Below are 15,989 nucleotides of genomic sequence, written 5' to 3'. Positions count from 1 at the left end.
TTTATTTCCAATAATGATTCAGAGATGTCTTGAATCGATGAAAATCGAATGCAGTATCGTGTTAATCTGTCACTTTTAGAAATGAATTTGGGGGCACAAATATCTTAGCATTTTATTTTCTTTGTTGCAACCTGTCTTGCGCGAATTAAGGAATATAACATTCCTTATCATACTCACGAACCCAAATACATCAACAAATTCTTATCAGCTGTAAACATAAAAACATGTCTTATGACATGTACACATAATAATGTATTGTAATTATCAGTAACAGATAAGAACTTATCCAAATATACTTATCAGCTTAAAATAAGAACACAACAGAATAACATGAATGTTCTGTCGATAGTACAAATAGTTGTAAGCAAACCAAATGTCTTTTAGGCTTAGTATTGCCATCAAACGTAAAGGTGGATATATTGAACTCAATAAATAAATAAAAATAATAAACCCAATATTATTATTATTTAACTCGCGTGTAGCTTCTGCAGGTGTAATTTGATTTTTGTCGTCATTAACCATTTTTGTTATATTATATTATGTATTAGTACTTGTATATGTGTCAAAGTTGATTAAACTTTTTTCAATGTAAACTGATTGAAATGTAGTGATTTGTGATAATTTATACCGTTTTTGAATGTTTTTTTTTTGTTTTGCAACACTTTATTTAATTTAATGATTAAAAAACCTTACTTTACATTTAATTATAATTTTTAGGTCCTTATGTTGATGTATTTAGGTACAACGTAACACCCGGACTTGTATGTATATATTCATGTGCAATTGAGAGCTCGTTGAAGAGATCAGTACAGTTTTTACTTAAGTATGCACGGATTGTTTGTGTGTATATGAACGAACGCACTTTGCTTTGAAGCAGCGCACGTTCCTTATGAATGAATTTTTTGTCGTTGTAATATGAAATACTTAGAAAATAAGCCGCGAGTTCGCTTGAATATTATTGGTCGATGATGGTGCGTCTACGTTTTTTTGTCACTTGCGCGAATGTTTGATTTTTTGCGAAAGCCATATTGAGGTACATACATATGTACATATGTGTACATATATGCAAATGTATTTGGACATGCGAATGAAGGAAGGCAATTTCAAGAATATTCACATATAGACATATGAACATTGAAGCAAGTAAACAACAATAGCTGTTTCAGTTTACAGATTAGACAAAATTACTCGAATATCGTCGGTGATGCTGCTTGTATAGCAGACTTACTTATTGCAATGAAATGTTTTGCCTAAGTTCAAATCCTATCATATTTTTATATACTCTTTTTTTATTTTTATAACTCTTTTTTATTAAATGATATTTTAGTTCTATTTTCATATTATTTCCCTCATTACTTATATTTTCTTTTCATAAGTCAATTATTTTCCTTTTTATTATTTTAAGTTTTGTTTATGCGCATATCAAAGAACATCTGTGCATATGTATGTGTATACATTTTGCTTATAGAGTGGTGTAGTTCGTTTCGTACCCTGATAGTTGTGGTGAAATTTTATTTTCCAATTTGCGCGTTTTCGATGTTCCTCCATCGTAATTAACATTTTAGTACTGCTAACATTTGCTCCTTCTCTATTCATTTACGTTCTCTGGCTAAAGTCTGTGTATATAACATCCGTATGCTTATGTTCCCTAAAACCCAATGATACATGGTTTACAAATTCAAGTAAGTTTGATATAGTCGAGTTCCCTTTACGAAATCCATGCTGAGATGGGGAAATTAACGGAGAAATCGGAGAAAAAAGGTTATATGGTCAGTGATGATAGCTTCAAAAAGTTTAGGTATAACTGATAGTTTTGCGATACCTCTATAGTTTTCAATGTTGGATCTAAATCCATATATATGCAAAGGGATTATAAATGACTGTTTCCATATTGAAGGAAATATACCGTGTTTAAGAGAGGAATTAAATATCCTTGTCAAAGGCAAGTAAATATATTTGGCACTATTTTTTAGGAAGCATGAGGGTATCATGTCTGGGCCATAACTAAAAGATGGTTTTAACTTATTTAAATTAAAAAGGACGTCTTCTTCAGAAATAACTGGGGCGTTAATTAAAGTATTCGAACACAGCACTTGCTGATAAGAAAAAGTTTTGGAAGAATTATTACAGTAGTTTGACTTGAAAAATTCTGCAAACATATTGGATATAATATCATTGTCACTTGAAATGATAGATTTGTATTTCATTGCGGACGGAAATTTGGAAATCCTGCGTTTAGAGTTGACGAAATCATAAAACGATTTTGGATTACTTACAATATTTTTTTTTACTTTATTTAAGTAATTATTATAACATTTTTTGTTTAGGTCAAAATATTGTCGACGCAATAGAGAATATTTAGAATAGTCGACAAGTGAACCGGTTTTTTTAAAATGTTTAAAGGCTCGAGTTTTTCTGTTTTTCAATTTATATAACTCATTCGAAAAGTTATTGGGGATAATGCAGATATTGAATCTGTAGGATATTAAAACTATACAGATTCATTGGATCCTCTGTGTTTTTGTAGTACTGTTCTTTTTAAATTTAAGAAAATTAGTGTAAAAAAATTATCTTTTGGAATAGGTATTAATATATTTGGGTGATATGTTGGAATTGCATATATTGGTGTTTTGAATATTGACAGAGAAAACACTGACTTTGTTTTTTACACCATTATGTGGAGTGTTGGAAAATTGTGGCTTTAGTGGTAGTTGTACGACGTACCGGCCATTATTTGATCGAGTAGTTGTGGCTTAGTAGAAATCTTCACAATACTGATCTTTTGGGGTTGTTATGAGGGGGCGTTTTTCTAACTCCCGAAATTTCCTTATTTGTGAATTAAGGGATTCTTTGGAATTTTCGTCAACTTGAGTTGTTGATGTGGAAACTGGTTCTGTAATTAGTCCACTTAAAATCCAACCAAATATAGTGTTTTGGGCTAGAAGGGTGGTTGAAATTTTTTCAACACCTTTAAGTATTATTTGCGGTATAAGGTCGCTGCTTATTATAATAACTATTTGAGCAGGAACGTTGCAGTTGGGATCTGCTAGCTTTAGGTGTGAAACCTTTTGCCAATGCTTGCTATTTATGTGATAGCTTGTAAGCATGTTAGTAAGTTGCGGTAGGACTATAGCTTCTGCCACAATTCGCTTAACCGCTTTTGCGGAATATAGGGTAATGGGGCAGATTTTGTTGGTGTTTTGGACTAGTCTTCCTCCCATTCTCGTAATTTCAAAATTATATTGTTTTGATGGCAATTTTAGCCTACTTTGTACCCTAGACACTATGAAGAATCGTTGTGACCCTTGGTCTATTAGGGCTCTCAGTTTGTAGAGTTCTCCTCGATGTTCGATGGGGATGACTGCTGTGGGTAGTAATACCCTATTTTGTATTTTGCTGTGTAGCGTTTGAGTGTTTTGTGCCTTTGAATAACTTGGTGTCATTTGGCAATTTTCGGAATTTAGGTTTTCGGGATTTGTAGTTGAAACTAAACCTGTGGTTCTTTTTGTATAAGCGCTTCTTTGAGGTGATATGGGAAATTTGCTGTAATGAAGCATGGTGCGGTGTCTTTTGTGACAATATAAGCAATTAAATTTGCTTTTACAATTTTTATAAGTATGCACATGTTACAAACAATTTGTACAATGTCTTTTTGATCTGACATAATTGTTTCGTTCGTTAACTTTTAAGCTTTTAAACTTCTCGCAAGATTGTAATTTATGCCCTCTTGTGCATAGTTCGCATGACGTATGTTTATTTTGTTCGGATGTGAACGATTGCGTTTTGTAAAAGCTTATGTTTAATTTGTCTTTGCTACTAGCTTGGGGTCCATTGAAGCTTCTTTTTAGGTCGTGTTCAACAATTTTTATTTTAATTAGTTTTTTATCTACTCTTTCAGCGATTTCGTCCTGGGTAGTTAGAAAGTCTTTCATTTGTTGCCACGTGGGGCATTTCTTTCATGATTAGAGCGATTGCTCCCATAAAAGTAATGATTTTTCTGGTAATACGGCGGTGCACATGTTTACCAGTATTGGGTCCCAGCTGTCTGTGGGAATATTTTGTGTCGACAGAATCGACAAACAATTAGAAACAGTGGATTATAGTTTAATAAATTCTTCACTTGTTTCTTTCTGAATTTTGGGCAAGTTCATTTGTATCGTTACTTGCTTATCGACCAATCTTCTTTAATTTTCGTATCTTGCTTTCAGAGCTTCCCAAGCTAGATTGGAATTATCACCATTTAGTGTGACTGTTTGACTATGACGCCTGCTTAACCTTTCGTTTTGTATCGGAGGTGATACAATTTTTGTGCATTTGATAATTTTGGGTGGTTGATGTATACGGCTATAAACATGTCCCGGAAGGACGGCCATTGTTCATAACCACCATGAAAGATTTCTGTATCACATGTGGGCACCTTGAGATGGATGCCTGAACTTGCCTCATGACTTTGTACTTATGGCAGCTCTACTCGCTGATGTGGAGTAGGTGCAATTGCTTTTATTAGCTTAAGTTGATCGTAAATCATTGCTTTAGTTTCTTCGAACTGGTCTAAGCAGTTGTTGTATATTGCGTAAGCCTATGATTTAAAATTGTGTGGTAGATCTGAATTGTCATAATCTACTATGGCGTCATGAGCTATTTGGAGACGAGTCCAAAAATTGTCAATATTTTGTTTTTTTATTTCCAATAATGATTCGGAGATGTCTTGAATCGATGAAAATCGAATGCAGTATCGTGTTAATCTGTCACTTTTAGAAATGAATTTGGGGGCACAAATATCTTAGCATTTTATTTTCTTTGTTGCAACCTGTCTTGCGCGAATTAAGGAATATAACATTCCTTATCATACTCACGAACCCAAATACATCAACAAATTCTTATCAGCTGTAAACATAAAAACATGTCTTATGACATGTACACATAATAATGTATTGTAATTATCAGTAACAGATAAGAACTTATCCAAATATACTTATCAGCTTAAAATAAGAACACAACAGAATAACATGAATGTTCTGTCGATAGTACAAATAGTTGTAAGCAAACCTAATGTCTTTTAGGATTAGTATTGCCATCAAACTTAAAGGTGTATATATTGAATAAATAAATAAAATAAAAAACCCAATATTATTATTATTTAACTGGGGGCTCAACCGGGATAGCAAATCAACTTGCTTTCCAGCCAGTCTTTGAAATATAAGACTTAAAAAACCAAAATCCACGGTCTTAAAGAAAGACACATCAGGTTCCTGAAAAATTGGAACAAAAACAGAATTCTGAGGAACCACTAAAAATTGGAGCACATCAAGAACTTCCGGAAGGAAAAAAGGGCAAAAATCCACTGCAGTCGTAGAAAATCAGGCACAACTACGCGCACACATCGACGTACTAACTCAAACTTTGCAGCAGCAAAGCATTGAGATGCAGAATCGTGATGCAGAATCGACTATCAGCGATTGAATCAAACCAATCGTTTAAAGGAGTATCGATGGTCGATCAACACGAAGCAATACGCTTGCACATAAACGACCCCATGGAAATTGACCTAGAATTATTCAAAGCACTTCCACGGTTAGATGGAAACAAAGAACAATATAGATCCTGGAGATCGCAAGTATGGACCTTTATGGATGGTATAAAAGGATTCACCAACCACCCTAGGTACTACAGTGCACTTGGTATAGTACGCACAAAAATAACAGGAGCAGCAGCAGATATTCTTACAAACCACATCACGAAGTTGAATTTTTATACATATATCCATCCATAATAAATAGATTGGATTACACGTTTGCGGACCAAAGGCCACTATACGTATTTTTAGAGGAAATGAAAAAGATCGTAGAAGGAAGGAAAACCTTAGCCGAATTCCACAGTGAAGTGAGCAGAGCGCTTAATTTGGCATTATCAAAAATTGAGATGTCCGAAAACCAAAACAGTGGTTCTATGAAAGACTATGCAAACCAGAAAGCAGTAAGGACCTTCATCCTAGGGTTAAATAGCAAATATACAAGTGGGACATTGTATAGTCATAACCCTAAAGATTTGGAAACAGCTTACGCAGTAGCTAGTACTATTTACCAGGACAATGTGAATCGCCAATTCGAGATACATTCTAACTTGCCTAGGAGGAACGAGCAGCAACGATGATAAAAGGAAATATAATCCTCGCTTCAACGAAGGCCAAGTTGATTCACATAGAGAGGACGGACAACATCATCAATACAGACCAAACGTCAGAGTACAGAGGAATTATCAACCGCAACAACAACTTGCACTCGAACCAATGGAAGTGGACAGTTCGCAGCAGTATCAGAGGCCAACATATTACTTCAATCAACCAAGGAATCCGCCTCACCAATATCCATTCAAAAAAGATAGGAACGTCTCGTCACAAAACTTCCATCAACAAAAAATGCAACGCATCAATCAAACCGCACAAGCAGACTACGATGGACATTTTGAGACACGGAGTACTTTTTTAGGCGAGTAAACGGGTTGCCTTGTATCAAAACAAAATGTGGATTAACCGGCACACCCGTTACAATTTTAGTGGGCACAGGATCAACTAATAATTATATTCGCAACAAATGTAAAATCGGTAAGTCAATACAAATTATTCCTTTTAAAACAAAAACATTACATGGCTTTTCAGTCATTAATTCAAAAAAAGTGATTGGGACATATGGATATGATTTAGTATATTATGAAATAGATAAGCTAAATGAATTCGATATGATATTAGGAGAACAGGGACCTAGAACCCTTAAAGCAGAAGTGAATTTATTTGATTATAGTTTAAAGTACCAGAAGAAAGTGACCCATAACGTAGAACAAAAAATTAATTTTACTATCAATAGCCCTCAATACGAAGAAGACATTAGAAAACAAATGCTAAAAAACATTCAAATAAGTGAAACTCTTCCTTTCACTACAACTATTCAGGCGACAATTAGGACCCAGACAGAGGAACCAATATGGACAAAACAATATCCATATCCCATTGCGGATAACGACTTTGTGACTAAAAAAATTAGCGAATTATTAAAAAATGGAATTATTAAACCAAGTAAAAGCCCATATAACTCACCCATATGGACTGATCCAAAAAAAAAACACTGACGAACAAGGTAAGTCAAAAAATATAATGGTAGTATTAATGCTCAGACAATCACAGATAGATATCCAATACCTGATGTAAATATGACTATCCAAAATTTAGGAAAAGCAAAAGCATTTTCAACTATAGATTTAGAATCAGGATTCCATCAAATTTTAATTAAGGAATCCGATAGAGAAAAGACCGCTTTTGCAGTCAATGGAGCAAAGTATGAATTTGTTAGGACGCCGTTTGGGTTGAAAAACGCACCTTCAATCTTTCAACGATGCGTAGACGATATCTTACGAGAATATATTGGTAAATTTGCATATGTATATATAGACGATGTATTAATATTTTCTTCCTCACCCGAAGAACATATTGAATACGTTTCAACTATAATAAATGCACTACATAAAGCCAATATGAAAATTTCAGACGAAAAGTCACATTTTTTTCAAAACTAAGTGGAGTATCTTGGCCACATCATTAAGCATAATAGGATTACTATGGATCCAAACAAGATTGAAACAATAAAAAATTTCCCAGTTCCAAAAACGCTTAAAGAACTAAGGTCATTTTTAGGATTAGCTAGTTATTATAGAAAATTTATTAGGAATTTTGCATCTATCACTAAACCCTTAACTATTCATTTAAGAAGAGATCAAGGAATGATAAGAAAAAATCAGAGCTCCAAAGTAGACATAAAATTAGACGAGGCAGCACTGGATGCACTGCCAAAAATAAAAATAGCACTTCAGGAACAAACAGAACTCTTTCAACCAGAACCAACCTCTTTCTCGAAACCATTTGATTTAACTACTGATGCAAGTAATTTTGCTATTGGGGCAGTCCTATCTCAAAATAAACAACCAATTGCCTTCATTTCAAGAACATTAAATGATACTGAACAGAATTATAGCACAAATGAAAAAGAACTATTAGCCATAGTTTGGTCACTTCAAAAGTTACGAAACTATCTATATGGGGTAGCAAATTTAACTATTTTCACAGACCATCAGTCCCTCATATATTCAATATCAGACCAGAATCTGAATACGAAATTAAAAAAGTGGAAAAATTTAATTGAAGAATATGGAGCAAAATTTGTTTATAAACCAGGACACCAAAATGTTGTAGCAGACGCTTTATCAAGACAACAAATAAATGCGACTACTGATTGTTCTCAACATTCGGCAGAAAGTTCACCTGTAGAACATTTCAAAAGGGTAAAACAACCATTGAATTCATTTAAAAATCAAATTGTACCTATTTATGATCCAGCCAACGTAGGCGTATAAACGAAAACAATTTTTCCAAGTAGAGTACGAATACAAAAGTAGGGGAATACATACAGATGGATATGTTATATTTCACATGAACAACAAAATATACATCAGCTCTATTGATAAGTACTCAAAATATTGTTACTTACGAAAACTAGAAAACAAACTAAGTTGTCATGAGTACATAGAGGAAATATTATCTCAAGTATACCCCAACGCCAAACATCTTATGACTGATAACGAAAATGTGTTCGTAGGCAACGTAACGAAGGCAGTGTATAACAGACTTCAAATTACACATGCATTGACTCCAATACACCATTCAACAACGAACGGTCAAATTGAACGAGTTCACAGTACGCTAATCGAAATTTCGACAAGTTTAGCTAGCGAAAACAAAACAGCTCCTGGCGAAGAATTGTTTAACGCGGTACGACAGTACAATAAAACTATCCATTCAACTACAGGATACAAACCGGTAGACGTATTTTTCAATCGGGACAAGTATCCGGAAATAGAAGATATTTTACTAAAAATCAAGGAAGAGTATTAAATCATCACAATAAAGGTAGAAAGACAATCAAATATAAATCAGGAGATATAATTTATTCCCGAACGGACAGACGGAATAAAAGTGCCAATAAATATAATAAACATACTGTAAAAGAAGATCGCGGTGCAATCATTCTAACTGACAGAAGAAAAATTATCCATAAGGACAGCATTCGAAGACAGGCTACAGCATGTACAGCGGTATTATAATATTATTTTCAATTTACTCCTCTTTTGCAGATTTAGTGACTGACCTCAGTAATAGAAAATTTGTTTTGACTGAGACATAGTGTATTTATTTGAAGACACTTAATTTTTGTACCATGAAGCCAATTTAACGACTACACTTACACCGTACGAAAATATAATGAGGAACACGTATAATGCAAGTCCGAATGAAGAAGAGGCTATTCTTGTCAGTAAAATAGAGGCTTTAAAATCACAATTAATACCCACAAACTATAAGGCACGACGTTCACTAAATTTTTTAGGCGCAATTATAAAATTCGTCACAGGAACACCAGACCATGACGATTTAATAGATATAAAAACAGGCTTAAATTACTTAATTGAAAACAATAACAAACGAAGGAAGATTAACTCTCAGTTTGAAAAATTATTAGAAAAATTAGATCCGAAATCTGTTGTAGAAGAATTTGTAATCAGAGAAGTTTACAAAGAGTTAGAGACAACTACAAATACAATTAATTTTGCTAGAAATGGAAATTTTTACTCTGGAACTTTAAACTTGAACAATATTCACGAATTGATTTCAAATGAAATTTTTAATGTTCCTGTCATAAATATATTAGAATATTCGGATATCCACGTATGTATGTACAGGAATGCGATAATCACAATATATAAATACCCTATCGTTAATAATAAATGTAAATTATACAATTTAATTCCGTTCGCCTACAAACATGGAAAATTACAAATTGAAAGAAAAATAGCAAAATGTGAAAATAAATTTGTAAGAGTATCTAAGTGTTAAAATAATGTAGGAACAAATATTTGTAGACAAGAATTGCAAGATAATTGTACCATCCCTTTACTAAATAAGGACAAAGCATATTGTAATATTGTTCAAGAAAACAATGTGCCATTATTAATATTAGATCACGGAAATATTATAATTGACGGAAACCATATATGGAACGGCCAAAATATTACAGGCACAAAATTAATTCAGTTTAATATTAGCACTACTTTAGATAATAAGACATATTTTAACCATGACCAAGAAATAAAAAATATAATACATGGTCATCAAAATGAACAAATCAAAATTATGAAAATACTAGAATCCAAATCGAATTATAAATTTTCTAATATACAAGAAATGTACAAATACCTAATTCCTGTTAAGGAACGCCCTTTACAATTTTTAAGCTATGCTATTCTTTTAGTAATGATATTAGGATTATTTATATACGCCTCAGTAAAGGCATGTAAATGTTACCAGATTAAACAAGAAGCCAAAAAACGCCGATTTTTCGAGCAGGTATATGAAATGGAAGTACAGCAACTCCAAACACAGCGCCTTTGAAATGAGGACATTTAATTTTAACAGAGGGGAGAGTTAAGGAAGATAACATTCCTTATCATACTCACGAACCCAAATACATCAACAAATCCTTATCAGCTGTAAACATAAAAACATGTCTCATGACATTTACACATAATAATGTAGTTTAATTATCAGTAACAGATAAGATATTATCCAAATATATTTATCAGCGTAAAATAAGAACACAACAGAACTACATTAATGTTCTGTCGATAGTACAAATAGTTGTAAGCAAACCAAATGTCTTTTAGGCTTAGTATTGCCATCAAACGTAAAGGTGGATATATTGAACTCAATAAATAAATAAAAATAATAAACCCAATATTATTATTATTTAACTCGCGTGTAGCTTCTGCAGGTGTAATTTGATTTTTGTCGTCATTAACCATTTTTGTTATATTATATTATGTATTAGTACTTGTATATGTGTCAAAGTTGATTAAACTTTTTTATACCGTTTTTGAATGTTTTTTTTTTGTTTTGCAACACTTTATTTAATTTAATGATTAAAAAACCTTACTTTACATTTAATTATAATTTTTAGGTCCTTATGTTGATGTATTTAGGTACAACGTAACACCCGGACTTGTATGTATATATTCATGTGCAATTGAGAGCTCGTTGAAGAGATCAGTACAGTTTTTACTTAAGTATGCACGGATTGTTTGTGTGTATGTATGTTTTTTTTTAATGCAATTGAGAGCTCGTTGAAGAGATCAATGTGCTTTTATGTATATGTTTTAATAGGTATGTACGTATATTGTTCAAAGTCATAATTTTTGTTTAATCGCGGGCTTTTTGTATGTATGTTTGTTTTGTTTTGTTATAAATCTATAAATGAAATCCGCGTGGGTGTCTGTACGTCCATCTCTCTGTCCGTGCAAGCTGTAACTTGAGGAAAAAATTAAATATGGTAATGAAACTTTGTACGCGTGATCCTTGGCGAAATAATTTGGTACAGGGTATTGCAGTACCAAGGGCATCTGTGGGTTAGGTAGGTTGGTAGGTAAAGTGGCTGTCTGACAACGCACCTAGGACTATAGGACGCCAATGTGATACCACCGGCACTAATGTTCCCTCACTCTATTGTCTCATCTTTGAACCAGCCCGTGCTTCTGATGAAGTTCATCAGTACAAATAGTTTTATGTGAGCAACTTCCGAGACGTCGTCCAAGAATCCTCGACCGATAGTTGTGAAGCTTTTCCTGTATAGAGCTATACATTCCCAAAGAAGATTTTTTACAGTCTGCTCTTCTTGTACCTCCTGACAGCTTCTATTGTACAATAGTCATTGTAAGATGCACCTAGCCTGCCAACGTTTGCCGGCTAGTTGAGCAGGTGAGCGATTGACTCCACCGAGACTCTGCTAAATTTACAACCTGTTCGTTGATTAAATGTTGACAAGTGGCCAAAGGCATAAAATTTCCCTATTTTTCGAAGGCCAATTGTAGGTCGATGCTTGTAGTGGCTAGTTTATCTGCTTCACAGTTATCATATATCACTATACCCGGGAGCCCATTGCAGGTTTATCGTGAAATAGGATGTTAGACCCACTTAAATATCAAAACATTCCTTCGCTATCTTTGACGAAACTCTACGAGAGTTCAGTGATTTCAAAGCCGCTTGGCTATCCGTATATATCAATATGCTCCTTGTTGAATTCTTCTGTGAATGGTCGATTATTTAGTTTGGACCCATTTGTAAAGATGCTTATACCTGTATTCCTGTCCACCACGTCCCTTTCCCACTCTTTTCTGGAATGGAAGGCAATATTGGGAACCGAAATTAATTTCAATACTATTGGATTTCGAAAATCTGTGGTAGTGGGTAGAAACGGGAACTTACAATCTTAGAATACCCCTTATTACAGGGGACTAATTGGGAGGATTATCTTAGATTAAGAGCTGACTTCGCTGCCAATTGCTTACAGAACAAGTCTGTTGGCAGTAAATGTAAAATTACGTTTATTGCCTGACTTGGCGTTGTTCTAAGAGCTGCACTGATGCATTTACTGGCTGCTCTTTGTATGCTTTCCATTCGCCTTACCGCGTATTTCTTTTCCAATATTTGCCACCATACCAAGATGTCATAATCGGTCTAACAACTACTGCCCATGAGCTAACCGAGGTGTTAATACCCATTTGGGCCCCACCACCCGCATGCAGGTGTAGAGTGAAGTAACTGCTCTTTTTACCTTAGCGTCTAAGTTTGGTTACCATGAAAGCTTCCTGTCTAAGGTTAGTCCTAAGTAGCTTGCCTTATCTCCAATTATTAGTCTGCTACCATTTAATACTGGCGCCGTAACTTCTGGAGTATTGTGTTTCCTAGCGAACAATACTAGGTCTGTCTTACTAGCATTAAATTTAGTCCGCACGATAGAGCCCAACGATTTATATCATCTAAAATTGTTTGCACATTGTTTCTATTATGTAATTCTGCGGGCTTGAAGCTTTTTATTGTATTTGTATGACCCAGGAGGTTGTAATAACTATCCCAATCTTTCCCGCCTTGGGATAGCTTAGCTAAATTAAACTTCTTCGTGCATCCATTATATAATTTTTCAAGTTCGGCAGACTATCATCGGGGCCTAATTCTACTCCTACTTCTTGTTATTGGAAAAGCAACCTCTAATACTTGCCGGAAATATTCCGTGAATCGTTTAACGAGGATGCAAGGTCCTGCTTGCTGTTGGGCTGAAATAGTGGAATCATAGGCATACGCTTTTTCAGCTCTTGCATGTGCACCAGCTAGTTCGCTTTCCGTTGGGCTCTGGAGATTCTACCCTCAGGATCTCCCTCAATCAGCACACCAATGATAATGCGGTTTTGGGAAACATCAGCAAACGATTTTGAAGGCGCTACACCTTTTGTCTTTCGTCTCTGGCTTGGCCTCTTCAGCTATCCTCTGCTGCTTGGCTGTCATTACTGGCAGTTCAAGCTTAACACGTTCACGTCGGCGCGTACTACCGGTGGCCCGCGCTAGACCGCCTCATCGGGCGACTACCTGTATGTACTACCTGTATCTGTGGTCTGGATATTAAAAACGGCACGAGTCACACAATTTGCAAAGTAAGCACTTAATGTACCGGCAAACGATGTTTTGCCATATACCTATGATATAGGAGATATTTTTGGGGAAACATTTTTAAATAATTAACACTATGAGTATGTTGGGATGTTATTATAATTAAAAGAGAAAGGAAGATGATATATATATTAAATTACAATTATTGATAGCTCCCTATACATTGAAAATAGCTCATATTTCTACTACTAACTATTTCAATTAAAAATATACAAAGATTAATCTCTCAACGCAATACAGTGCGAATGTCAATATAATTGCAAATTGAGCGCGATTAAATTCAATTGGCACATCTGTAAGAATCGTAAGTATTCGTGGCAGCAATAAATTTCTACTTCCCAGTGTAAATGATGGCTTCGATAATGTTTTTTTTTTATTAATTTTTTAATGCCTAATAATACGCCGTTGCAAAACTGTCCCGGGTTCAAATCAGAAAACAAAATAACCGGAGATCCATACCCGGCATATCCAATGAATTCAAAAACTCAATTGGATAATTCACATCTTCGTTGGCATCGCAAACAGCATCAATGTATTTATATGACACCAAGTCCCCAGGAAACAACTTTTGTATCTTTGAATTTAATCCATTGACATCAACATTTTTTGCTGCCAAAATCAATCTGCCAGCCACGCAAGATTTTTATATTTTGTGTATACATCGGGAAGTATATTGTCGATGAGAGTATTTTGTGAGTGGATTACTGACTATCATTGATTGTGCAGAAATCCGTCGGTATTTCCTGTAAAGATACTTTTTCATTGCCAATATCTTACAATTATTTTGGTAAAGTTTCTGCTGATAGATCTTGAAGCAATTAAACGCACATATTCACTGTCAGTTTTACTTTTTCAACATTACGCCACAGACGATGATTTTAAGCAAGCGTTGATTTCACGAGCGTACAGAGTGCCGCCAAAATAGTTCGTCGTTGTTCTTTATATCTTTGAATATTCTATCCAATGCCTCAAGGAAATGTGCACTCATCCCAAGAATCCCCTTTGACCTGCCGAAACTGCCAGCATCATGCGGTCGAAAGTTAATTTTTGTTGATCATTTGATTAAATCAGATTTACTTCGTTTGTTGAACTCATGCCGAAATGATTAATCGGTAAATGCGCAGTGATCCCAAATCATTGTACATTGTGTCACTGAATGATATCGTTAGAAAGTTCCACATTGAACGATGTCAATCAAATATATCATCAGTCATTTAATGCTTGTGATTATCTCACAACATTTGTGATCGGGTCGGGAAGCATATCGCCGGGACTATAGCAAATAGTAGATGAATTTATGTTCCTGTGCAGTTTTATTTTATTTCAGCAGGCATACTGTCCTAATGATTGTCATCTTCTAGCAAGCTTAGTGCAAGGCATGCGTCTTTATACGTTGGATAATGTTGTCAATTTACTTTGCGTATATCTTGAAATGACAATGTTCTGGTGACATTAACCAACCACAGTGAACAGCTCTTAGACTGCCTTAAATTGACTGTATATATATACACGTCCCAAATTATTTGATTTGAATAAAGCGGGGCGTGTATCAACTGGTGCGCTTTGTTTGCGGGGCATGCATTTTTAGATTAAGCCCATGTCAAATTGCGTTGTACTTCAGAATAGAATAACATTAACTTGATGAGAATAAAATTAACTTGAGAGCATTAAAAAATTAATATGATACGTATAACAGTGAGTGTTGCGATCGTGACATATTATAATATATAATAAGAAGAAATGGACGAAAACAGCATAGAGAGTGTGAAAAGGAAGCCGACGGAAGACACCAGGTGGGGATAACTACAACTATTATATTCGATTGCCTTCCTTGGATCTGTGGATGGCACAAAATAATATTAAAATTAAAAATCAGGCGTATAGGGGTGAAAATTTGGAATCGTATGTATTTTCCAACCATAAAAACCAAAAAATTTGTCAAAACAAAAAAAATATTTGGGGTGGACAACTTGGGGGGACAACAACAACATTAAGGGGTATAAAAAAATAGATGTTGGCGGATCTACCCGATAAGCACACCAATTTTCATCTAAATCGGTCCAGCCGTTTCGAAGGAGTTTAGCAACAAATATCGTGAAACGAGAATTTTCTATATTAGGGTGGATACAAAAAAACGAATATTTGTTTTTTCGCTTGGTACTCTGAAAAATAGGTTCTTATACCATGTTCCCACCAAAAATTTGAAGTGATTAGATTACATTTAATCTCTTCACTAATGTAGACTGTTCTCACTGCCGTTGAAGAAGTAACAGCTGTTTTCAACTATCCATTCAAAGCTGTGTAATTTTTTCTCTATTAGATCGGCTTCCGCAGTCTCACTCTACATTACTCTTCTTTTTATGACGCTTTTATTAGCTTCACCTGTATGTTT

The 15,989-nt window shown here is 34.6% G+C and overlaps 1 protein-coding gene and 1 pseudogene across 2 annotated transcripts in view; both read left to right on the top strand.

The window, feature by feature from the left end:
• Positions 1-15,989, top strand: part of LOC138855683 (gustatory and odorant receptor 22-like) — a 1,003,612-nt gene that overhangs the window by 528,272 nt on the left and 459,351 nt on the right. The window lies entirely within an intron of this gene.
• LOC138855831 (NADH-ubiquinone oxidoreductase chain 2-like) overlaps positions 1-15,989 on the top strand; it is a 50,344-nt pseudogene that overhangs the window by 28,470 nt on the left and 5,885 nt on the right.

Source organism: Bactrocera oleae, chromosome 2, assembly GCF_042242935.1.
Source record: "Bactrocera oleae isolate idBacOlea1 chromosome 2, idBacOlea1, whole genome shotgun sequence".
Taxonomy (NCBI): Eukaryota; Metazoa; Arthropoda; class Insecta; order Diptera; family Tephritidae; genus Bactrocera; species Bactrocera oleae.
The sequence above is the reverse complement of the archived record's forward strand: the minus strand, read 5'-3'. Positions and strand labels throughout refer to the sequence as shown.